Source organism: Canis aureus, chromosome 22 (assembly GCF_053574225.1).
Source record: "Canis aureus isolate CA01 chromosome 22, VMU_Caureus_v.1.0, whole genome shotgun sequence".
NCBI classification, from domain to species: domain Eukaryota; kingdom Metazoa; phylum Chordata; class Mammalia; order Carnivora; family Canidae; genus Canis; species Canis aureus.
Window position 1 is genome coordinate 4,712,622 of NC_135632.1, and position 26,180 is coordinate 4,738,801.

General features: G+C 39.9%; 1 long non-coding RNA gene across 1 annotated transcript in view; it reads left to right on the top strand.

The window, feature by feature from the left end:
• The first annotated feature begins 1,427 nt into the window (after positions 1-1,427).
• Positions 1,428-26,180, top strand: part of LOC144294280 (uncharacterized) — a 49,334-nt gene continuing 24,581 nt past the window's right edge. Inside the window, exon 1 of the long non-coding RNA XR_013361706.1 lies at positions 1,428-1,543. This is a non-coding gene — a long non-coding RNA (uncharacterized LOC144294280). The remainder of the gene's footprint in view (positions 1,544-26,180) is intronic.

The window sequence follows — 26,180 nt, forward strand, 5'->3', positions numbered from 1 at the left end:
AAAAAAATACCTCTCTCAAAAGCAGGGAGAATGGATTCTCCCCCAACTTAAAAAGTTAGTGGAGCCTGCAGCATGTTTGATCCTGAGTTTAGTGATGCAAACCATATAGCAAATTCATTAGGTCTAAAGGACTTTATACCTCTGTTGTCATTCTGTACTTGACTAACAGTACCAACTCCTCTCTGACTCTTAGGATTTATTGCTAAGTCTAGCACACAGAGATCTTGCTTTTTGGTAGTATCTCTTAATACCACTAAAGTCTTATTTCTTTTGTCCACAGATAGATCTATATATTCCTGACCCCAACTGTGGATAAAACATAGTTCAAGTGTCCCCATCCAAAAGTAGGTCCTCAAGTCTACCGTAAATGAGAATTTTCCAATTGGTATTTGTAGGGAGATAGCCCAAGTAATATGTCAGATGTAACTAAATCTCAGTTGTCACCAATCCAGGCCTCTGATACATAAATATCTTAATTTCACAGTGGAGCGCTGGAACTAGATCATGCTGGATCACAAGATTGTTAAATTTTCTAAAACTTTGCAAGACAGTTGGTCAGTCTTGGTGGTAGTATATACGCATTAGAAATCAGTCAATGCGGGATCCCTGGGTGGCGCAGCGGTTTGGCGCCTGCCTTTGGCCCAGGGCGCGATCCTGGAGACCCGGGATCGAATCTCACATCGGGCTCCCGGTGCTTGGAGCCTGCTTCTCCCTCTGCCTGTGTCTCTGCCTCTCTCTCTCTCTCCGTGTGACTATCATGAATAAATAAATTAAAAAAAAAAAAAAAAAAAAAAGAAATCAGTCAATGCTACAGACCAGTGCTTCCTCCTGCCCCCTGAGAGCTACTTGTTAAACATTTCCCAGGGCACTAGTCTTTCTTCATCTTCTTTTGTTGAGTGCTAGAGGAGATGGGGGTGGGGTGGGGTGAGCTTCTTAGTAAAGAGGAATATTAAAAGTAGGAAAAATAGAGTCACCCATTTGTAAATCCAGTGAGGGATTTCTGAGGAGCTAAGATTTTCCTTCTAGCAACCGTGGTCTGTGTTTTGATGCTAGGATAGGAATTTAGGTGTTTTCTGATGCATTTAATATGACAGTTGGCCAAAAAAAGAAAAAAAAAAGTCCGAAATTAAGGATATGTTATTTATGTTGCCAAGATTTCAGTGAGATAAACTTTAAAAGCTTGTTTCCTAAGTAAAAATTAACACTTGATAGAGAAATTAGAACCCATTTTACTGTAGTTTGAATCAGTTTTAGGTCCAGAGCAGCGGTTTTCAGCCCTGTGTGTAGAATAGAATCACCTGGGTGCTTCTTAAGCATTCCAACGTTATTAGGGTCCCTCCCCAAGTCACCTAACTCAGATTCTGGAGGCGGGTCACTGGCCTGAAAAATTTTGTTTTTCAAAATTTCCATGTGATTCCAGCGTATACCAAGGATTGAAAGCAGCTGTGCAGAGCTCTGGACCCTTCTCTCCTGATGTATTTAAGATGCCAGTCAGTTTCCTGAGATGTTGGCGTTGCCTCAGACTGGAGGTGAACACAAAACTGTAAGCAGTTTGAATTTAATTTTTGGCATTCTTGAATGTTTTTAGTGATGTAACGTACGTTGCCAACACACTTTGAAGTTGTAGTAAAGTAAAATTGGTGTAAAAACCGTGGGGAACAAATAGAAACTCTGGAAAATCAGTAGTGAACCAAATTTACTTTTCTTGTTGACTGTAGAAATAAATCCTAAGTAGGAAGGAGCAGAATTTCTCTGAAGGCATGTCGTGGATGTTTCTCCCTATCTCTATGATATCCTTTCACTTAGAGAGGCTGTTGTAGAGACTAAAGTAGTTCTATCCGGATTTGCATCTTCCTTGTCGCAAGGTCTCTGCTTGTAACTTTTCTTCTGTAGTTGTGCTGCAAAGACACATAGCCCTTATCTAGAAGTGTGTTAAGAGGGGGCCCCAATTCCTCTCCTGGCCCTATGCAATAGAAAAAATGGTTTTCCCACCTCAAATATGTTTACACTTAAAAAAATTAAGCTTTAAAATAAGTAGGAGAAATTATGAAGAAATTCTTTCTTCTAAAATATGTTGACTACCTTTTAAAAAGAAGTACAGAACTCCTTAAAAATGGTCTTGGTGCCCCTACATTTTTCACAGGCTGCCCCTATGGGCTGAGTAACCCAGCACTAGATTCAACATGATTCTCTGTTTTTGCTGACTTTCTTTCCCAGAGATTTATTAACCATGAATTTCCAATTCTTGGTATGACACAGTGACTGAGATTACAGTGTGAAGATGATAAATTATCACATAAAAAATGATAGATTTTGAAGGGGAAAGCATGAAAAGTCAGAATAATATTAGAAATCTGGTCCCGATGACAAATGCTGAAATAAGAGGGAGTTTTGCCAGTTAATCATAGTTGTGTGAAAAGCCACGGAAAGGTTTAAAGTCCTTTCTTTCTAGAAAGCATTCTGCTTCTTTAAAAAGCTTAAAACAACTACATGAATTTAACTTACATAAGATCTTAATTCACGTTTCAAGAGTAGGTTGGACTTTCGATAGGCTTTTTCTGGAAATGACCTTTGTTTTCATTTTATTTCTATATGAGAGAATACCACTTAGTAGGCAAAACAACAAAAACCTCACGATAATACTCAAAAAAGCAAAAATCTATTTTAGTGCAGTTATCATGTTCATTTCATATTAAAGGGGTTAAATTTAGCCCTTTAGTTTCTAACATTAAGTGGATTTCTATGAAGAAATTGGAAAGGCATATTGAAATTCAAGTATACTGAAAGAAGGGGTCAGGAGAGTAGTTTCCAGCAAAAAAAGTCCTAAGGGTATTTCTGTGCCTTCTAGAACATGGTTTTCAAACTTCTTCATGAACAACATGAAAAATCTAAGCGGCATGTGTCAAACTATATGGCCGGTAGCTTTAATATGCAGATTTCTTTTGGTCTCTATTTTTAAGTTCATCTCGAATAATGAGTAGTTATTACTTTATATAGTTATTTAGTGAAGCTGACAATCATGTGACCGTTAAGTGTCTGCGGATCGTTCTAAAAGGACAAATACCACACTGTCCGATTAATAATAAGAGGACTTTAGTCTTAGAAACTTATGGTTCTGTTGCTCACAAGAGGAGAGCATGGGAATGCATTTGAATGTTTAAACTAAGAAAGTGTTCGGGAAATGTGTTTTAATTAAAATATAACATCAACATTAAGGATGGACACATCATCCTGAAATATATCCTAATATATCATAGATGATATTTTAGGAGTGGATGATATTTTACAAAGTGGACACACCTATGAAACCACCACCCAGATGAAGACGTGGAGCACTAAATACTCCAAAAGTATCACTAAAGGTAATAGTTGTCATGACTTCCGTCACCAGAGATTTGGTTTCTGTTTGGGGCCTTTTCATAAATGAAATCCTACTGAATGCCATTGTGTTTACTTCTTTTGCTTAACGTTCTATCTGTGAGATGTAACCATGTTTTCCGGTACCACACATATTCCATTGGAAGAGTATCCTGCACAGTTATGTATCTCATCTATTGATAAATGTTTGGGTGGTTTCCGGTGTGTGGAGATAATGCTGACATTGCTATGAATATTCCTACATGTGTCTTTAGATGCACATGTATACTCACTTCTATTGGATATGTGCCCAGGAGTGGAATCCTGAGCCATACACGATAGGTATATTTTCAGGTTTTTTAGATACTAAGAAATACTTTCCAGGGGGATTGTGCTAATTTACACTCACACCAACAGTGTGTTTGTATTTCAGTAATGAAATCAGGAGAAAATTTGTGTATGGACAACCAGTCAACGCTATGTTTTTGCAAAGTGAATACGACGTAGTAGACATCTGTTTGGGGGCTGGAAATGTGGATTTGGGACATGGATGCTTCCATGGATGGCATGTAGGAAAGAAAACCTGAGAACTTCAGGAAGTGCCTACATTTAGGGGAATGAAAGACCATGCCTAATTTAGGAAGTGCCTAAATAAGGGCCATGAAAGAGACACGTCAGAGGTTTCAAGCAAAGAAACTTCAGTATTAGACTGATGAGTAAGTTATACACATAAAAGGAGGAGCCTGCATTATTATGGTATATAGCAAAGTGTTTGAGGTGAAGGAATATGCGTAAGCTGCTATTGGATTTGGGAATCTGGGTTGACGTCAAGGAAACCTTTGGGGAAAAAAATGAAAGGGGATTTCATTGCGAATTCCACTGTATTTGCAGTGGAATGAAGAGAGATGGAGGAATTGGTGAATGTAAGCTGTCAGTGCTGGAAGGATTGAGAGTATAAGGTTTTAGGGGGAGAGCACTAGGTAACTTAAAATGATGAAATGGAAGGTACATTAAGGAGAGTTGTAGAAGACTTGCTTGAAAAGCTACAAGTTGGTTTTAGAGAGACTTGATTGGCTGATCAGTGTGTTTATTACTTTTCCTTTGGGTTAAAGGGATCTTGATGGGATTGGATAAAAGAAAAAAAATAATACCCTTTGACAAGTTTAATGTCTCATTTTCTGGTTGGAGTACTTTGAAATATTTTGGGAGAGCTAACATTTGAAATTCAACAAAAATGTGCATTGATTAGTGAGGAGGCAAAAAAAAAAAAAAAGGGATTCAAATCTTTCCAGGTCTTCCCTTTTTCAGAAGGCTTATTTTCTAGTATTTTTCCCCCACATTTTATTTTTTTAAGCCAAGGTTTCTTAGTAGTGATAGTGTTGACATTTTGGGCCAGAGAATTCATTATAAAGGGGCTGTCCTGTGCAGTGTAGGGTATTTGGCAACAGCTGAGGCCTCTACCTATAAGATATCAGTAGCCTTGCCCTCCCCTCTGTCATGACAACCAAAAGTCTCTCCATATTGTCAAATATTTCCTGGAGCAAAACTGCCCCCCTCCCCAGTCATAGAGAACTACTGGCATAAACCCCACTGACCAATGAGGTGATTATACATTCTCCAAGTAAGTGCTGGGAAGAATAAACAATCAGCCTCAGACAATTGATAATCCTTAATGTGCAGTACCAGAGGAAGTATTTGAAATCAAAAGCTGAATGTTTTGCCCATTAAACTGAATTTATTCCTTACTACAGTAGAGCCGTGGTTGTTAGTCTCTGAGTAAAGCAAAGAGCTGAACTTACATGGAATTTGTGAAACCCTAAGAGTTTCAGAATTGGCTGATTTTGGAAGTAGAAGATATTTAAGGGTAAGTTGCCCCAGCAGGGACTATTGATTGACTTTTTTTTCAGAGGTGTGATTGCTGAAGTGCCTCACATTGACAGATTGGGACTGGTTTATAACTGGTGGTTACTTATTGTTATAAATCATGAGTCGTTTCCAAGTAGGGTAGGAATTTATTATTTTAAGTATAATGTTTTAAAGTCTATGAAGAAACTTCAAAGTATGAAAAAACATTTCGTTTTGAAGTCTCCAGGCTTTGGAAGGCCATAGTTAGGCAGCCTGATTAAGTAGTGCCTCCCAGAGTTATTGTTTTTTTTTTTTTTTTTTTAAACGAATGTAACAGTTTTATGTTAGTGGCATTACTAAATGCCCCTTTATGTATTGGCTTACCCAATATATAGAAATACTATAGAATCATTATTCATAAAATAAGCATCTGACCACTTTAAAGACTTGTATGCAAAACCCATTTTTAACCCTAACTCAGGTCAGGGTTATATGAGGCAAGGCATTTGACTTAAAATAATTTTTTTCCACTCTTCTTTTTAATGTTGACTATTTTATCTTATGACCTTCCTAGTGTATTAAAATAATCAAATGGAAAAAATGTTTCCTAGTTCTCACTCCTTGACTTGGTTGGGTAATATCTCATTTTAACTATAAGGAATTTAGGGAGAGGGCTGCTAGTGGTACAAAGGGGAGTGGTCTGTCAAACTCTTGAGTAATAGGCAATTAGATGTAATTCTTAACAGCATTTTCCTCAAGCAAACATGATCAGTTTTGGGTTTTTTTTTTTTTTTCTCCCTTAGACTTGCATTTCTCAAAATGTGATCTTTGGACTAGCAGATCCAAAAATGTTAGCACTTACATTTGTTAGAAATGCAAATTCTTGGTCTGCTCACTCCACATCCCTCTTCCCCAAATGAGTCAGAAATCTCACACTCAGATTCTGGTGTCTGCTGAAGTTTGAGGACTACTCCCTAAACCTACGGTAAAGTCAATGGCATCTGTCAATTTGTACCTCTTCATATCTGACTCGCTCATTAATTATTCAAACACTGTAAAATGAAATGAGATACTTAGAAAGCGCTTCCCTCATTCTTGTAAACTTATCCCATCTGTGCCGTGACACATTACTAAACACACATCAGTTTTAATTATTAGAAGGGTGATTTACCTGGCTAATGCGTTACTCCTGTGTTTGTGGTTTCCAGTGTGGCAGCAGCCAACTCGTGCTAGCAGGTGTGCTGGTGAACTATCGCTAGGAGCAAAATAAGTCCTGTTTTCTTTGCTCTTGTTACCTTTCCTTTGCTTGCTGCTATAAACTTTAGACACTGTCTGCATTAGAGTTGTAGAGAAACAGAACCAATAGGATAGATAAGAGGAGATTTCTTACAGAATTGGCTCACACAGTTCAGAAGGCCAAGAAATCCCACGATCTGCCCTCTGCAAGCTGCATAACCAGGAAAACTGTGGTGAAATTCAGTCTACTGACTCAAATGCTAATCTCTTCCTAAGACACTCGCACAGACCCACTCAGATATGTTGACCAGTTATTTGGGCATCCCTTTAGTGCAGTCAACTTAACAAGTAAAATTAACCCTCACACTGTCTGCCCCAAGTTTTGGATAGTTGCACTCCTTGGTTTCTTTTCCCATTATTCCCTCACCTAGCTCATCTAGTCTCACCTTTGGGGTATGTATGGTTGGGGGGGGGGGTAGGTTAATATTATAACAATATCCTACCTCCTTCCCACTGCAGGTCTTTATTCCTTTCCTTCACATTTACTGAGAGTCCTTCATTTCCTCTCCCTACCACTGATCTAACTTCTCACCATTTTTTGGTGGGAGCTCAGCATACAGGTTTGTTTCAGTGAGGAAATCAAGTAGAACAAGTATAATTAAAGCAAAGACCTAAGCCCAAGTATTGGACCACTGGGCAAGCAGTGTTTAGGTAGCAACCTAGTGGATATTAAGGACTTGGGCTCCTCTGGCAGATACAAGTTCTAAAAGTAGCAATTCTCCTGTGGCTCCTGCTGACTGTTGAGGCCTGGGTACGGATAGGATGGAACTGGGACTGGCAGAGACCAAGCCTATAGGTGGAAGACATCCACGAGTCCAGTTGATAGATTGATTGGAAAGGCCCATAAGGATCAGCTCCAGTCCCAAATCCTCCAAAACCTATTCTTCAGTCACCCTCACTTTCATTGTTTTTGACCAAAGCATATTAAACCTCACAATTTAGGACTTAGTAACCTGCTTGGTTTTCTTAGATGGTCATTATTAGCTCAAGCTGCTATAAAAAAAAAAATTACTATAGACTTCATAATTTATTTCTTGCTGTTCTGCAGGCTGAGAAGTCCAAGGTAATAACACTGTGATTTTTTTTTTTTTTAAATCCCCAGGGAGGGTTCTCCTCCTGGCTTGTGAATGACTGCTTTCTATGTGCTCATATGGCAGAGAGTGAAAGAGGGAGAAACCAAGCAAGCTCTTGGGTGTCCCTTTTTTTTAAGGGCATTAATCCCATCGTGAGGACCCTACCTTTAAGAACTCAGCCTAATTCCCTTCCAGAGGTCTCCTCTTCAAAGACCTTCATGTTGGAGATTAGGGCTTCAAGAGATGCATTTGCGGGGATGGAATTCATTCCATAGCAGGCATTTTTAAGAGACTTTTTTTTTTTCTTTTCTAATATCCCCACTGAACACACTGCAATGGTAAGCACAGAGTAGGCAGTTAAATTTCGCTGGTTAATTGAGACCTACATCCTATGTATATTGGGCATTTATTCAAGATTTTATAGGTGTTTCTGCTTTTCTGTAAGTCTGGACACACTGCCTCTGAAGTTCCTGCTGTATCAAGCATTTACTTGTCATGTAATTCACGGTGTTCAATTTAGCTTAGGAGGGTTGGGGGGAGGCTCGAAACAGCACCACTGATAGCAGCTTGTTCAAAAGGCCGGGGACGTAGCATAATTACCTTTAAGATTCGCTTGCAAATCTGAAATTAAAAGCAGGTTGAGGGTTGTTGATTTTTTTTTTTTAAATCTAAATGAATTCTTCCTCCTGTTCCTCATTCACTTAAGATCTAGCCCTCTTCCTGGTAAAGCATTCAACAGCTAAAATAGACAAAAACACTTACTGAACAAGCACTGTGCCAGATTCATCCTGCTTACATGGGTAATGAGTGGAATTACCTTTTCAGAAAACCTAGTTAAAATTTCTATTGGATTAGGAGGTCAGTAAGTAGAGGAGCTATTTTTGGACCTATAGACCAAAGCATACCATAAGGAAAGAAGAAACAAATCTCTGCAAAGAAACCTTTCTCTATATTCAAAAGAACATAAATTTCTCTATTTGCTTATCTGTTTTAGGAGAAAAATACCAACTCTCTTGTTTTATGCTGCGCACACTCAGTTCCTCATGTAATAGGGCTCTGCTTTCCCTTTAAATGTGAACTATGGATTCTTGAACAAAAATCATAAAAATTCCATCAGATTAATACACAATTTCAAATTTTTCCCAAAGGGCTGTTGCCTAACTTATTTTTATCAGCATTAAAGCCTCCTGAGAATGTGGTAAGCTCTTGTGTCTTCCCAGAGATTCCACAGCCGGGAGTCTGGCAGCATTTCCACTATACCACCCACAGAGCTTGATTTTTTTTTTTTAAGTTGTTTTCCTCAATATAACGAGACCAGTGATTTCTAACTGTAGGCACATCCAAGTTTCTTCTGGAATTGTCAGCTGTGTATCTAAACGTTCTGTTCCTGATGTTTCTTAAAAAAAAATGTTTTGAAATGTAGATTTATTGAAGAGTTGTGAAGATAAGAGCTTTTTCTATATATCCTTCGCTCAGCCTCTACTAAAGCTAGGAAATTAACCCTAGTACAGTACTACTAACTAAGCCTCATGTTTTGTTTGACTTTCTGAGTATTTTTACTGATATCTTTCTGTCTGTTCCAGGATCAAATCTGGGATGCTATCTTGCATTGAATCCCATCTCCTTAGTCTCCTTCAGTCTATAACCACCTCAGTCTGTCTTTGACCTTGCCACTGTTTTTAAAGCTCTTTCCAAATGTACTTTTTTTACACATGCAACATATTTTATAACCATAGACTAGAGCGTCTTATTATATATATTTAAAAATAATTTCTATATATTTTTTGATATTTTTGTTCCTTGAAAGTTGGAACAAAATATTTGAATGAAAAAAAAATGAATCACTAAGGAAGACTTCACCTGTTGGTATAAATGCCTTTGTACTGGCTTTCTTGCTTATCACACTAACCTGATCCAATGAATATATCTCAAACAATCTTAAATATTCTGAATAATCTCTTTAATGTGTGAACTTCTCATGTGATAGTTGTGCAGAGTGTTCTGTGATTGCATAAATTCCAGATTCTTTAACATGGCCTATAAGGTCTTTCATGATTTGGCTCCCATTTGTACCTCAGAAAGCATCTCTAGCTTTCCTGTCTAGCCCTCTGTTGTAGGCATCCTCTGAGCCCGCTCCTAATAATCTTCATTTATTTTTCTATGTAGATCCCTGTGTAATCCTTCCCTTGAGTCTAGGCTAAATTTATTGACTAGTTTCTAAGGAATTGCATATGATAGAAGTAAAGGTCGTAAAGATTGTTATAAAAAGGACGGTGGCTTCTGTCTTGGGAGCATTCTCTCATTTGAGAGAAGCCAGTCACCATTTGTGTGCACCCCTGATGAGAGGCCTACTTGAGGGAGGGTTGAGGTCTCTGGCTATAGCTAGTGAGAAGCTGAGCCCTGCTAATAGCCATGTGAGGAAGGCTGGAAACTGGTCTTTCTCAGGCAAAGCCTGGATGTGACTGAAGCACTGGCCCATTGTTTGATAGCAGATTTCTAAGAGACCCTGAGCCAAAGGACCCCAGTTGAACCATGCCTGAATTCCTAACTTACAGAAATGGTGATTTAATGAATTGTTTAAGCCACTGAGTTATGGGGTAATTTTTAATGTAATATGTTCTATCCAGTTGGATGACCTGAAATAGCCCATCTTAGCTGATTTTTCTCATACTCTGATGCCTTGATGGTTTAGTCAGTTTTGGGGGGGGGGAGATTTAATCAATTTTCATTTAGTCCCTGTTGAATGACAGCCAGACTGTATGCTAGGTGCTCAAGTCAAAGACCCCAAAATACAGTTTAAGAAGTTCATGATTAAGTGACAAAAAATGTTGGCTACTAGTAATGTGGTAAGTGCTGTAGTTGTGGAATGAATTTCTGTGAAACAAGAAGAATAGAAGCAAAGGAGTACCAAGAAATTTTTGAACTAGATTTTGAAGGCTAGTGGGGTTTCCTCACCTGGGAAAGGTGGCAGAGGGAAGACTGTGAGCAGGAGAGTGTAGGTATACACGTTGTTTTGGGGGATGGCAAATACGACCATGTACAAGGGATGGAGGCATGTAGGATGAGCCCTGCACAGAGAGGGGACTTTTTCCCATTCTCTTTGCTGCCTGTCATGATACTCTGGTCCATCCCTTAAGACCAAGTCCAAATTTCATCGTGTTCTTGAAACCATCTCTGACTATCCCTGCCTCTGTGTTTTTTGCCCATTCAATTACTGTTCTCTGAAAGTGTTCATAAAGTGCTGTCCTAGCAAACTCTTGGAAATGGCAAACAGCAGCTTTTTCTTTCTGTGTATCCAGAACACTGCTAAGCACATAAAAGTTAAACTCTTATTAATTGAAGATGGCATTTAACTTCTGTGTTCTTGAAGACTTTTTAAAATCTGAATTCAGTTAGCCAGCATATAGTACATCATCACTTTCATGTGTAGAGTTCAGTAATTCATCAGTTGCTACACCCAGCACTCATCACATCACCCAGTTGCCCCATCCCCCTCAACCTCCCCTACAGCAACCCTCAGTTTGTTTCCTATATTTGAGTCTCTTATGGTTTGTCTCCCTCTCTGATGACTTCCCATTCAGTTTTCCCTCCCTTCCTTTAGGATCCTCTGCACTATTTCTTATATTCCACATATGAGTGAACTCTGTGTTCTTAAAGTCAAGTTAAAATGCTTAAGCTGAATAAATATACACAATGGACATGTCTAAAGTGATACTGAAATAGATGCCTGATAAGAGGCTGAGAATGCAAATACAGGGAAATGATTAGGGTAATGTCTACTGGTCTGTAGAAGCACCGACTTGATATCAGTAGGCACACGAAGATTTGGGTTGGGAAGAGCACACGAGAAAATGCACAGATGGAGCCAAGTGCTGCATGGATGGGAAGCTGTAGCCTAAGTGAAATAGAGTTTTGCTCTGGGGAGCAGTGTGAGAGGTGGTAGGCTAGGAAGGGTGAGCCCAACTGAGATGTATGCCCTGATCAGTGAAGGAGAAACTGGTTTGACATTGGCCTGGGCGGTCTGCCCCATGGGTCTCAGAGAAGGGATTTATAGAATTGTGGCACTGGGGCACCTGGGTGGCTCAGTGGAAAAGCATCTGCCTTTGGCTCAGGGCGTGATCTCGGGGTCCCGGGATCTAGTCCCACATCAGGTTCCCTGCATGCAGCCTTCTTCTCCCTCTGCCTGTGTCTCTGCCGCCTCTCTCTCTGTGTCTCTCATGAATAAATAAATAAGATCTTAAAAAAAAAAATTGTGGCACCAAGAGTCCTTTAACCCTAGCCAAAGTGCATATTCTGGATGCTACATCACTGTAACCCTGCCTGTGAACTCTCCTGTCAATACCGGGTCCTAAATAAACTCCTGAATGTCCCACAGAGTATTTCAGGGGAATCATAAGAAGTGTTATACCTGAATTCACAAATGAATCTAATTCATTTGATTTAGAATGAATTTGGCATTTGACATCCACATTTGGATTGTTTGGATTGTTTCTTTCCTCACGCCGTTCACCTCTTCCCTAGAATGAAACCACCACACCTCAGGCCCCGGCCTAACGAGCTGTTGTACCACCCCTCCCACAGAACTTAAGCTTGTGCTGGGTAAGCTTTTCCTACTGCCTCTGAAGTATGGAGCTCAAGGCACTCAAGCAAGCTCCTGGCCATCTTTGTCATTATAATCCTTCGTCATGTTCCCAGTGTGCGCCATGTGTTAGACTGAAACAGGAAAAAAAAAAAGTTTTCGATTTCTACTTATAGTTTCTCACAGTACTAACAACTACTGCACCCCAGGATTTGATCATGAGTCCCGCTGGGGTAAGCAGAACAGGGAAAGGTCCTGGATCCAAAGAAAAATCTTAGTGATAAACATGATGCTCTAGTCATATTTTTCTCCTCTTGACTACGAAGGATGCATTCCTCTATCGAGTGTGTATGTCTGATCCTTTCCTGATTTAGGGACATCAGAGTCCCTCATATGTAGACTATGGTGGGTTGGCAAGATCTTCTCAGGCATCTAAACTCCTTGGTGGGCATCATGGCTAGAGCTTGAGCCAGGACCACACCTATACCATGCTTGTATCTGAACAAGGGAAGCCAGGCTGGCATGCATGTATGTATAGGTGGACTTGAGCAAGCAGGAAGGTGAGCTAGGAAAAGCAGATAATCCAGGCATGGAGTGATGAGCATGCTTCCTACTTTTCTTGTCTGCCAGGAAATGAAGTAAGTTTTGTGCGGACTTGTAGGAGCTGTCATTTAATCCAGATTTAGAATGATTACCTCTCATCTTTATCTTTCAAATCCTATATATGCCTCTTCTGTCTTATTGGTCTTTAGGTTTTATTTTCTTGAATTTTTTTCTTATATGTTACTACATCTTTAGAAGTAGACTATAAATGATAAAAATAAATGAACACAAAATGTATTGGCAGTGATGGCAAGAATGGAGACGGATGATACTTGATGTGAAGCTTTCATAAAGTACTGGGGATTCTGCAAGCATTGGGTTAAGAGATGTCACCAATAATCTTGCTGCTGGTGACGGTGCGACTGGAAGTTAGAGAATGAGATGAAGAAGAGGATATGGTGACTCTTAAGCTTCAAATGGTGAGAAGCTTGGGCTATGGTTTGGAAACCACTGTCGAACTTCAAGGATGGGCTGTGTCTCCACACCTACTTTAAAGGTCAGTGATCAAGACTGGATAATGGCCTGAGTAATGAAGGGTTTCTTAAGGCTCTACTCTTTTACAAGGTTGGGGGCGGATGGAGAAAGTAAGAAGTGTAGTATGGATCGGAGTTCCCAGGCAGTCTACACTGAGCAGATGTCTCAATCATTAGCACAGAGTAGGGACTACCTGTGGTAGGTGTTAGAGTTTACTCATTAGTGATGACTCTTGATGTGCAAAAGCTTAGAGGCACCTGGGTGGCACAGTTGGTTAAGTGTCCAGCTCTTGGTATCAGCTCAGGTCGTGATCTCCATGTCATCAGATGGGCTCCTGCTCAGCATGACATCTGCTTGAGATTCCCTCTCTTTCTGTCCTCCCACTTATGCTTGTGTGTAGGCTCTCTTTCTTTAAAATCTTAAAATGTTTAAAAGCTTAAGGCCCAGCATAGTGAATAGCGAACAGAAAGGTATAATTACTAAATCTGGGGGTATGTAGCATAAGAGTGTTTGCAAACCCAAATGCCTATAGAGTCCAGGAAGTTCACCTAAATGAGTAAGGCAGGCAAGATGTAATACAAAGAGGTGGGCGCATGACTACCTGGAAAGGACCCAATCCACCAAGGAGAATAGCTGCTATCAGCCCCAACTTACCATACTGTCAAATACTCTGATTATTTAAGGGAAGTCAGAAAATTGGATTTCTAGTCAAACAGCATTAACGAAGTATGGGCTTCCTAAGTATAACCCACAGACCAAAAAAAAAAAAAAAAAAAAAAAAAGAAAAAAAATCTATGACTACATTCAACCGGTAGGCCATTGCTTTGTGGTCTCTGGAAGAGGATGGAGTCTCCTTTCTCCAGGGATATAGGACACATACTGTTACTTAGAAGACGCCGGCTGGAAAAATGGAAGGGGAAGGATAGTGCTTGGTTATCCTAGGTAATAGGTAATAGGATAGGGGATCGTCAACATGGGAAACAAATCCCATCTCTTATAGGTTCAGAAGGATGGTGTGGAGTTCTCCTATAAAGTAGACCCTTTCACACCCTATGTGAAGACAGCACCTCTAATAAGATTTTATCAGAGGCCACTCCTTAGTCAATGCGAAACTAAGGCAATGGTGGGTGATGAGGATGAGGAGGCTGGACTGACTATACGAACAGGAACAGGAGTTAAGTCTTCTGGTAGATAGCTAAAAAATGTGGCTGCTACAGCTTCATATATGGCAACTAATCCCAAAGTGAAGGGACTGTTCAGTGAAATACTCACAGTTTAATATTTCACCATATGTGAGAAAGGTAACTCACAAAACCTTCCAAGCTTCCAAAGGTTTAGATATGAAATGTGAAGTTCGATTTGGGGTTTCAATCCTAGTCTTATTTTATGGCTATAATATTTATATGGTTACTAGGTACTAAAAACTATAGAGCATTTTCTGCATGCATTATCTTAATTCTTTAAAATCCCTAAAACAGATTTTTTAAAAATGAAATGGTTATTATTCCATATTTGATACTTCACAATAGTAGGATTTTGACAGATGAAGTAATTCGCTCAAGGTCACACAGCTAAGTAAGTCGTAGTGTCAGGTCCCGAAGCCAGACTGGTCTGATTCTAGAGTGTGAGAGCTATTACATAAATTTTTTCCATTTATTTGACTATCACAGGTTTCTAATTTTCCCTGAGTGAGTGGTGAAAACCAAATGTGATATTATATTACATATTTCTTTATAAACTGTAAGACAGTGCTGGTTTAATTGGCATTTACCCAACACCTACTAGATACCATGGAAGTTGCTAGGTGATCTTACTTTTGATGACTATCTTTTCCTATCTATTTTTCTTAATTATTCCTCGTATGAAAATCCTACCTGTTAATTTGTTCCCACTGCCTCCATTTAAAAGGGAAGACCCCTTGCCCTATCCTTTTTGTTCTAGTACAGTTTACATCTTTATATGCCCAGTTTAAACTAATTATATGGTTTCCCTCTGGGACCAGCTAGAGATGGAGATGAAAAGAGACTCAGCCCACCTGAGGCTTCTGTTCACTGAAAGATTATATTACCCCTGTGCCATGAGCCCAATGCTGGGGAACTTTCATTCTAAACAGTGAACACTCTTTTCTTTTTAAAATAAAAAAATCATGGCCCACTGCTGAGCATATATCCAGAGACACTTAGTTAGTGAAAACCACAGGAAGAGCTATTGCACAACGTGGAAACTTTGTCCTAACACAATTTCATGTGAAATTTTATATTCTTTGACTCTCTAGGGGAGAGAAAGAAAGGAAATAGAAACAAACGAGAGAATGGGAATGGATATGAGGAGGAATCCAGGCAAGCGGTAGGTTGCCATGCAGAAACACAGAGCATGGTTTCTACAAGTCAAACAAAAGCCTGTCCTAGGACCAAGAATCAGAGGAGCAGGACCTGAAGACAAGTACCACACATCATAAAAAAAAAAAAAAAAAAAAGGATCAATCGTGAGAGGGAGAAAAGTAGGACAGCAATTCTTTTCCTTTCCTAAAATGGCTTGATAACTACATTGGTCTGGCAAAGAAAATTACTTCTTAGTATTTGGTCAGTAAAGTGATAGCAGGTCACCAGAAAAATAGCCACCCCACCCCCCATTTCATCTTCTTTCTCCTTACGGAAGGAAAATAGATACTAGGGAAAGGGGTGGTGGTGGCAGGGAAGCTATTGCCGTAGTGGCAAAGAGCTATTTATTTGGAGCCTGATTCTAAACTACACTATTAAGGAGCCTAGAAATTACTTTGGAAGATTTATACCTGACTGATGAAAATTGTTAAGTACATCAGACCCAGGAATCATCTGCCCATAGGTGCATCTCTTAATTAATGAAATCATTCAGCAAGATTTAAAGTTAAACGTGATAGGTATTTCTTTACCGCTACATCTTCAAGATGAGAGACGTCTTGAACGTGAAAGGTATAGAGGTCAAATATGAGGCTCCTCCCCTCAAAGCTTATTTATGTATAAGGCACAGTCCTGGGGCTGGAACTCAGATCATGTCCATTCTTTAAAATCTTTGAGTCTTCCCGTTGAAGTTGAGATTAAACCCAAACTCTTGGGATGACAGCCATGGCCCCGTGTGATCTGGCCTCTACGTCTTTCCAACTTGATCTGTATGGCTCTCCCTCCTACTTGCTGCTTTCCAGCTGCCTTGGCCACCTTCAGCTGTGCCAACAAACACTCCAGGCCCTTCTTTCTATGTGTTTGTTCTTCCTGGAATATCAGCATGCATGGATATGCTGGGAGGGGAGGTGGGTGCAGAAAGGGGGAGAATTGGCTCCTTTATACTCTTGAAATCTCAGCTGCATATCCTATTTTCTGAAAGGCCTTCCTTGATTCTTTTTAAAACAGCCTTCGCCTCCACCCCTCAAACCTTGCCCTGCATTGATTCTACTACAACCTTTCATTGCCTCATAGAACTTGTCAGTCTGTTTTTCTTTGTTTTGCTTCCTTAGTTACATTATAGGCTTCGTGAGGGTAGAGGCACCATCATTCTTAATTTCTGTTCTATCAAATCCTCAAATGATTCCTGGTATACTGACATCTACTAATTTGCTAAATGAATGATTCTGGGGGAATGGAACCCCCTATTATGTCAAACATTCTGCTAAGTATTATTACCTATTTTTTTTAAAGATTCAATTTATTTAGTTGGGAGAGAAAGAGCGTGAGTGGGGAAGGAGCAGAGGGGGAATAAGAGAGGGAAAGAATGTCAGGCAGACTATGCTCAGCAGAGCCCTGCCTAGGGCTCGATCCCATGACCTGAGATCATGACCTGAGTTGTACCTTCAATCGACTGAGCCACTCAGGCAGTCCCCCTCCTTTTTTTTTTTTTTTTTTTCTTTTTACCTTTAAAATTTTTAAAAACATGTGTTTAGTGGTGAGATACCGATTTTCTCTACCTCACTAGTGGAAATAACTGGGAACTCTTAGGTCCTGTGTTTCGTCCTCCCTTAAGGAATGCCTAATCGTTAAAGAGTGAGCTCATTAGATAATGGATCCATATTTTTTGTTCTTCACTGGGACGTGCTGAAATCTCATATAGCAGGCTGAAACGAAGTAGTTGGATTTAGCCCTATTCTTCATGCTTCCAGTGAGTACATGGGTTTACAGATATGAATATATCTTCATAAAATAAGCATCTTTAGGAGCACAGACATGGTCTCTGTCTCCATTTGAGTGGAAAGGTGCCCATGATATCAACATTTGTAATCCTATAATTGTAGTTCCTTACATTAATATCATGAGTTGGGGAAGAATTTTCAGGCATGTTAGCTCCTTACATTGCTTTTGTGTCTCCAGTAGGCAAGCAAGACAGGTGTTGTCATTATCTTCCCACTACAGATGCTACTGCTCAGATTGTGTGGTATTAAGTGGCTTGTCCAAGGTCACCCAGCTGTTGGGTGGTAAAGAGTCCTCTTGGCCTCCATCTTCTTTCCCCAAAGCATAATTCTGTTGTCCAGGTGCTCTGAAATACTTTTGTTGGTTCTCCTGTTCCTCCCATAACCATCTTTTTCTCCTCTTTGAGCATTTTCTGAAAGTCAGCATTGTGTTTAAACCTACTGAGAATTCAAACAGAGGTGATTACAAAGGGGTTCTTGGTTGGGAAAACAGATAGGCAAACAGATTGATTTGCCTGCTTTCCATCTCTCCCCCATGGCCCCCACCCCCTCTCCCCGTTAAACAGCGATATTGTCTCCATGGAGCCTTCAGAGTGCCCCATAATAATGGTGACAGTGAAGAAGTAAATATTCTTTGATCATCCGATCAGATAAGCTAACGAAGCACATCTCCAATTGTCTTTCAGATAATTCCTTCCTCGCTCTCCCCACTAGCCCTGATTTCAGTTATCATAATCTCTTGTCTGTTTTTCTTCTGACTTCTCTCCTTCAGCTTAGCTACTGTCCATTCTATTCCATCCTGCAAATAGAGCTTCCATTCTAGAGCACAGATCTAATTATAGTGATTTTTACTTGTGACTCCCCATATGATTATATCCTAAGTCCACACTCTTCAATGTCCTCTAAAGCCCTTGACAACTGAGTTCCTCGTTGTTCTAGCCTCCCCTCCTGCTCTGTATTGTACTCCCATTTTAGAAGACTTTTGGCTGGCATCTGTGCATGTCATGCAATCTCCTACCCTTGTGCCTTTTTGTTCTTGTTCCTGCCTCCTGAAATGTTCACTTTCTACTTCTCTATAAAGTTCAGATCAGGGATGCCTGGGTGGCTCAGCGGTTGAGCTCTGCTTTCGGCTCAGGGCGTGATCCTGGAGTTCAGGGATCCAGTCCCACATCAGGCTCCCTGGGGGGAGCCTGCTTCTCCCTCTGCCTTTGTCTCTGCCTCTCTCTCATTCTGTGCCTCTCATGAGTAAATAAATAAAATCTTTAAAAAAGTAAAGTTCAGATCAAAAATAACTTCCATTCGGTGGTTTCCTGGATACTCCTTTATATATTCTTCTTTCCAAAGTAATTTCTTTTTTTCCAGCCTTGCTCCCATGGCCATTTGCTTAGACCTCTATTAGAGCGACATTTAAGATACTCCCTTTTTAAATATGGTAGCATGGTCTGTCAACAAAGTAGAATGTCTAAGTAGTGATGATAGTTACTTCTCACTGTATTCCATTCAGGGTCTTTGCTTCACAGATGTGATTTCACGGAGAGCAGGGTCACTGCTTTCTTCCTCTTTGTGGCATTAGAACCTAGGATAGTACCTGGCATGTCGTAGCGTATCATCAATGTTGGGCTGCAGGCATTCTTTTAGGCATGTTATATATGTTCTTTCTCATTGCAGTTCCTAAAAAGTGGCTATGATGCTGCAATGTAGCAGATAAGAAAACTGAGGTTAAAAATAATATTTTCACCGGGATATCATTTGAATTGATGTGTGTGCCTGACTCCTAGACCGTATTTTCCATTATAGGCAACTTCCTTATACAAATTGATCAAATAGGAAATATCCTCTCTCCTTCGATACATAGAAGATACCCCCACCTTGTCCTATGAAAGCTGTTAAAAGGTGGGTAGGAATTAATTTAGTACTTGCAGTGATTGAGCATCAAAGCCAGGAAAAGAAAATAGGAGAAAAGGAGTTTCTTGGGGGGTTTATAGAATTAGGTGATAGATTACATGGGACAGATCAGCAGAACTCCATGTAGGATGAAGTCCCTGATTTACTGGGATTGCTTTCTGCCGCCCAAGTGAAAACCTACCTTGAGTGAGACACACTGGTAGGAAATGAAAAATATTACTGTTAATAAAGATATAAAATATTTTTTAAAAACCCTAACCTGTAACCTGTCAGAGTCCTAATCTTGTTACAAGACTGGCAGAGAAGGCTGACTTGCCAGGTCTGACCTACTCTCTGTGGCTTTCATTCTTTATTCTCTGCAACCTTCAAACCATGCAGTATTTGGCAAATTCAACAGACAAGTCACGTAAATACAGCATTTTCCACTGAACATCTGCAGCACTCTTATTTGGCAATAGGAAGTGCCAGAAAAATCTGGTGGGGCCTTGAATGAGAGGTCATAAAAACCCCTAATAAATTCTTACACAGTGACATTGTTAGAAGTTATTACAATACTTCCAGGTTGGTTTAGAGATTTTCAGAATTTTCAATATTTTAAAAGGAACAATACGTTTCCTTTTTTTAAGAAGGACATTTCTGACCAAGGAAGCTGCAGTGACACACGGTTCCGGAGATGAGAGAATAGAAAGCACACACACATGTTCACCAGTAATTTTAGAAAAATGAATGAGAGGTTGGGGCAAATGCCGTGTTCTCTACTTGAGAATGGTCATAAAGGGAACGGAAAGGACTGCGTCTTTAAAGGAAGCAAATTAGTTGCAGGCAGCTTCAGACAAGTTGAAGAAACATCTGGAAAGGCCGATAATAGATTGACTTCCTGAAATGTGGGTTTGACTACGATGACTTCAGACAGGAAGCTCCAGTTTCTTATCGTAACATTGGAAAAAGACCTAAAATCACAAACTGCTTAACTGCATACGGAATCATAATTCTCTAAAACAGCGACTTATAAAGTTACGGAGGTTTAAAATTCTTTCAGTAAGATCGAACAGCTATCAAACAGTTGCATATTGTCTCCTTCATAGGGAACATTTGAAGAAAAATACATGCACCGTGTCTATGAAGTTCTAATAGTATGATCTCGTCAAATCACTATATCTTAGAGGCAATTTTCATGGAAATGGTGTTTCATTCCTCCAAACCTGATTATTGACGTGGAAAGTTTTGACCATGATAAAGTTGAAAGCACTAACAAGGAGAAATCAAGAACCGGGGAAAGAAATGAATCATGTCCTTCCATGGTTATTGGCCTTTCTAGGGCCTTAAGGTAGGGCTACAAGAAGAATCCTGAGAGTTAACAAATGTATATGCTCTATGTAATTTTTTTTTTTTTTTAGACCTCGCACATGACAGTACTACATGTGAGTTTATAAATTATTGAGGGCATTCTCTTGGGATATCAAGAAAATCCCTTAGCACCCCATTCCACCATGTTCCTTCTTGTTTCCAATGAATTACAGGGCTGTATTAATGTAAAGGACTCCTCACATTCTTAGAAGGAAGTGTTTTCCTTCTGTGTTTCAAGGAATATGTAAGAACCTAAATGTGAATACTCTCTGGGGCTTCATGTTGGCCAACTCTATAAGTCAAAGTTAAGCTGCCTTACAATTTCATGTTGAAAGAGTAAGAGTTACCCATTATCTTCTCTTGTCACAAAGAGAGACACAAAGGCCTTTGTGTCTTTCCAGGCCTTTGACCACAAGGTGCATATAATTAGGAAAAAAACAAAAACAAAAACAAAAAGCACTGTTCTTTCACAACAGTCGAATCATGGGGAAGGATGCTTTTCCACGAAAGTAGAGTCCAATGTAATATGGCCGTATATACATGCTTTTGAAGAGTATGCAAAGTTTAAACATTGATTTCTTGCCAGCTACATTTTATTTTATTTTGTTTATTTATTCATGAGAGACACAGAGAGAGGCAGCGATATAGGGAGAGGGAGAAGCAGGCTCCCTGCAGGAAGCCCAATGCAGGATTTGATCCCAGGACCCTGGGATCACGCCTAGAGCCAAAGGCAGACACTCAGCCATGGAGCCGCCCAGACATCCCACCAGCTACATTTTTTACACAGAAAATTAAACCTTCAGCTGTTAGTCACATGCAGGTGTTCTTCTACACTTGTTAGACACCTATTGTCCACCTGTACTCTGTCCAACCAAGCCAACTTGCCCGTCTTCACCTGACCACCTCTGCTTCCCAGTGTCTTTGCTCACACTGCTTCCTCTCCCTGCAACATGCTTTCTTAGTCTTCTCAAAGCCTTCCTCCTCTTTTTAGAATTGACCAGATCAGATGTATCCTCCTGCTTAAAGATAGATTTATCACCTCTTCAGTAATTTTTTGTTGTTCTTTTAGTAGTTCCTTTAGTTGAGCTTTTTAATTCAGAAAATACTAAGAAGCTGCCCTGGAAAGGGCAATTGTCCAATGTCCTGTGTGTGGTCAGGAAAGTAAGAAAACACCTACTCTCCAAAATTAGAGTAAGATGTACAGCATAACCACAATACAGATTCATATTCACTGTTTTCTACCTAATTGGAATTAAAGGATTTAAAATTGCAGATAAATATGAGCATGTACGCACATAGATGGTTCACCTAAGAGTGGATTTTAAATAGGAATTTTATGGCAATGTGTAGGAGATTTGATGGCACTCATGCTTTTGCCCATTCGGATATTTATTTATCTGCTTAGATATCAATATATTTACGACATGTCTTTTATCACTATAAAAATAAGCATTTATTGTAAAATGATTTAAATAATGCAAAAGCTTATAAAAAGTGAAAGTTATTTTATTCCCACTCTTATTCTTTATGGGTACTGTGTAACTGTTTCTCACTTGCTAGAGGGATGTACAAAGTATTAGTTTATGCCTACAGATATTTCAAAGTAGCAGAGCTGAGATCTCTGCCTCTTCATATAATTGTCTTCAAATTTGTTCCCTAATGTTAAGGTGGCTTTCATTCACAAATTTTAGTCTGATCATTGCAGAAACCCTCTGGTCCTCTCAGTAAAATCCTGAAGTGCTTTATCCAAAAAAAAAAAAAAAAAAACAACACCTATTTGTCTCTTAGAAAATTTCACCTTATGTTTTCCCTAGTTATATCCTACATTTAAAAAGAAGTCTGAGGGACATCTGGGTGGCTAAATGGATGAGCATCCGCCTTCAGCTCAGGTCGTGACCCCGGGGTCCTGGGATCAAGTCCCACGTCGGGCTCCCTGCATGGAGCCTGCGTCTCCCTCTGCCTGTGTCTCTGCCTCTCTGTGTGTGTCTCATGAATAAATAAGTAAAATCTTAGACAAAGAAAAGAAAAACTACATCTGAAACTAATGAGGTACTCTATATTGGCAAATTGAATTTAAATTAAAAAAAAAAAAAAGAAAGTTCAACAGGACAAAGTCTATCCTTAAGGAGAAAGAGAGGAATCTGTCTACAGCCTGGGCCTTTCCCATGTCCCTTGTATACCCGCCCCCATATACACCCTGCTGCCACCTGAATCTTGGTCATAATGCTGGAATTGCCACATTTGACATACTCTCCACCTTTAGAGTCTCTTTTCCTTCTAACTGCAGAGATGGAGTCAAAGAAGTGGGCTTGGTTTTTTTGTTTGTTTGTGCATCTGAGGGATTAAAGAACAAACACACCATGTGCACCTTCCTTGCCCCTCAGAGGATGCAGACAACGGCAGAGCCCCAGAGAGGAGGCTTGTGTTGGCATTCAGGACCTCCCCCAAGGCAAACCTCACTCTACAGGGTGCCCAGGACCCTAAGGCCATAACATATCTACAACCCCTGGTTACAGGGTTGTGGTTTCAAGTACATTTTGGGCACCTGTAGACCAACCAGAGACCTACACGACTACTGAAAACAATATTCCCAGGATAAATTTGCTTTTAAGTTCAAACAAGAATTCAGTTTCACACAAAGCTTTTGAAACAGCCAATATATGGGATATGTGTATAAAATACCAGTGCAAATTAAATGCCCAACTTCCATTTTGCAAAAATTTTCATAGTCAAAGGAATGCATGTGAACGTGGAGTTTCATTTTCAGATAACCCGAACAGTGTTTATAGAGTAAATTCTTACTGACTGGTTTTAGAAGGAACCAAAGGAAAACACTTTGCAGTCCCAATAGTTACAGAGAAAACCAAATGACTGTAATAAATATTTCCTAGGCTTCTAAGCTCATGTCTCAGTTTCTCCATCTATAAAATTGAAATTATAGCAGTACTTCCCTCGTAGGGTTGTCAAATGATTAAAGGAGTTCAGGTGTAAGAACCACTTAAGAGGGCGAGGCAAATACTAGATATGTTAATACTGGCCATCGTTAGCACTGATTGATAATCTCCAAACCCTTATTATAGACAAATTTACTCTATAGGGTACTCCTTCACACACCAGAGAGCAATTTCAGGCTACCCCAGAAGCACATTAAGCAGCTAGGTCTAAACAACTAAGCTTTTATTTTTTTTTATGATTTTATTTATTTATTCATTAGACACACAGAGAGAGAGGGAGAGGCAGAGACACAGGCAAAGGGAAAAGCAGGCCCATGTGGGGAGCCCGATGTGGGACTTGATCCCAGGACTCCAGGATCAGGCCCTGGGCCTAAGGCAAAGGCTAAACCGCTGAGCCACCCAGGGATCCCCAACAACTAAGCTTTTTAAAAAAGATCTTATTTGAGAGTGAAAGCCTGCATGTGAGCAAAAGGAGCAGAGGAAGAGGGACAAATGGACTCTGCACTGAGCATGGAGCCCAGCTTGGGGCTCCATCTCACGACCTTGAGATCATGACTGCATTGAAACCAAGAGTCAGATGCTTACCTGACTGAGCCACCCAGTTTACCTTAGCCTTTTATTTGTTTATGTGTTTTTAAGGGAAGAAAAACTGCCAAGGGTCTGCCATTCTTTTTTTTTTTTTTTTTAAGATTTTATTTATTTATCCATGAGAGACACAGGGAGAGACAGAGACATAGGCAGAGGGAGAAGTAGGCTCTCCACAGGGAGCCCGAGGTGGGACTTGATCCCGGGACCTGGGATCACGACCTGAGCCAGAGGCAGAGGCCCAACCCAGGGCTGAGCCACCCAGGTGCCCAAGGGTCTGCCATTCTTGACTGCCACCATGTATGGGGTTTCTTTTTGAAGCTAAAAAAAAAAAAAAAAAAAAAAAAATCCTAAAACTAGATTATAGGGATGGTTGTCCTGGTACTACACTAAAACCGTTGAAATGATGCTTGAAGTGGGTGAGCTATATGGTATATGAACTATATCTCAAACTCTTAAAGTCTGGCACTTAGATTCCAGTGTCTAGAAAGAATCTGCCCTGTTTGAAAAGCCAAAGCAGGATGAACCTTGCCAGAGGTTTTTCCAAAGATAATTTTCATTATTTGTGAAAACCTACATGCAAACTGAAAGGTCCAGGCATAATATCTGAGGCCACTTTTTTGCATCAAGTAAACAATTTATATCTGAAGGACTTTAGTATTAGGCTTTTCAGATTTCACCAAGAAGCTTTCCTCTTTTTGTTTCTAGTGCTAGCGTTAGTTTTTGTTTTTGTTTTGTTTTGTTTTAACCCACGTGCCAAGTTACAGAGAAACTCTTATCGGTCACCTATGTCCTATTCTGAAAGAATAAGACAATAAAATCGGATTCTGATCACTATGACCTTCTTTACCAAGAGGTTGTGCCTCATTTTTTTTTAATAGGGGATTTGCACTAAATCTTGTAAACACTCACCTGGGGTGTCTCTAACACACTCTAACACGGAGCTGAAACAACGGGGAGGAGAGGTTTCAGATCTCTTGTTACCCCCCTGCCTGAAGATCCAGTCCCACCACAGTGGCTGTCCTGGAAGTGCCGACTTTATCATCTACATATGTAGCTGGTAACTCTTGGTGTTGACATCAGCCCAACTGAAAAGAGTGGGATGTATGACCTTCTTTTTCACACTCACTTGTCAGCAGCTATGATCTCGGTGAAGGCTGGCTCTACCCTGTAAGAGGAGATACCATGTGGCTTCTGTTTTCCACTTTGTGAGCTTGATTGCCAAAAATGCCACTCATGGTCTTCCGATGATAAAATTTGTAGAAAAGCACACTACAAACTATTTGACTATTTCCTGTTTTTAATCTTACCATTTTAGTGATTCTTCAGTTTCAAAGTAATATAGAAACACATCATTTCCTGTTTTTTTTTTTAATCTATTTGGACATTAAAGTCAAGGACAATGGAGCTTAACAAAATAGTAAAAAGAGTCTGGTGATGGCCCATTAAATTCAGCAGGCAATTTCAGAATATCTCAAGTTATAGAGGTAACTAGAAACAGGTTCAGTATATGGCTATAAATGAAATGAAAATAACTGGATATATAAATAATATGAACCAGCCTTTCTAAAACGACATAGTTGTCTGATTTCCTGCCCTCCCCCCACACCCAGCATACATATAACACACCCCCAAGTGAATTGAATCAAACCATTTTGGGTTTGAACTTTACCAATTTTTCTGCTCAGATCCTACTATTGATTTTTCATCCATAAGAGATGGGAGGCCAGTGCCAGCTGAAGAGTCTCTTTCTAGGAAGAGAAAATGATCATGCTCACCTGGGGATTTGGGGTTGCCCATTTGATTATTCATCCCTTTCCTTCAGCCATGGCTTCCGGGACTGTGACTTCTGTTACTGTTTCTAACAGGGCTGTGGTTGACTGTAATACAGCCACTGTGGTGGAGGAGAAAAGATGCCTGACTTTCCAGGTTCATTCCACTGGACACAACTTTTAATCTATTTTTTTAAATCAATTATTAGTTTGCATTATTATGGCTTTATAAAT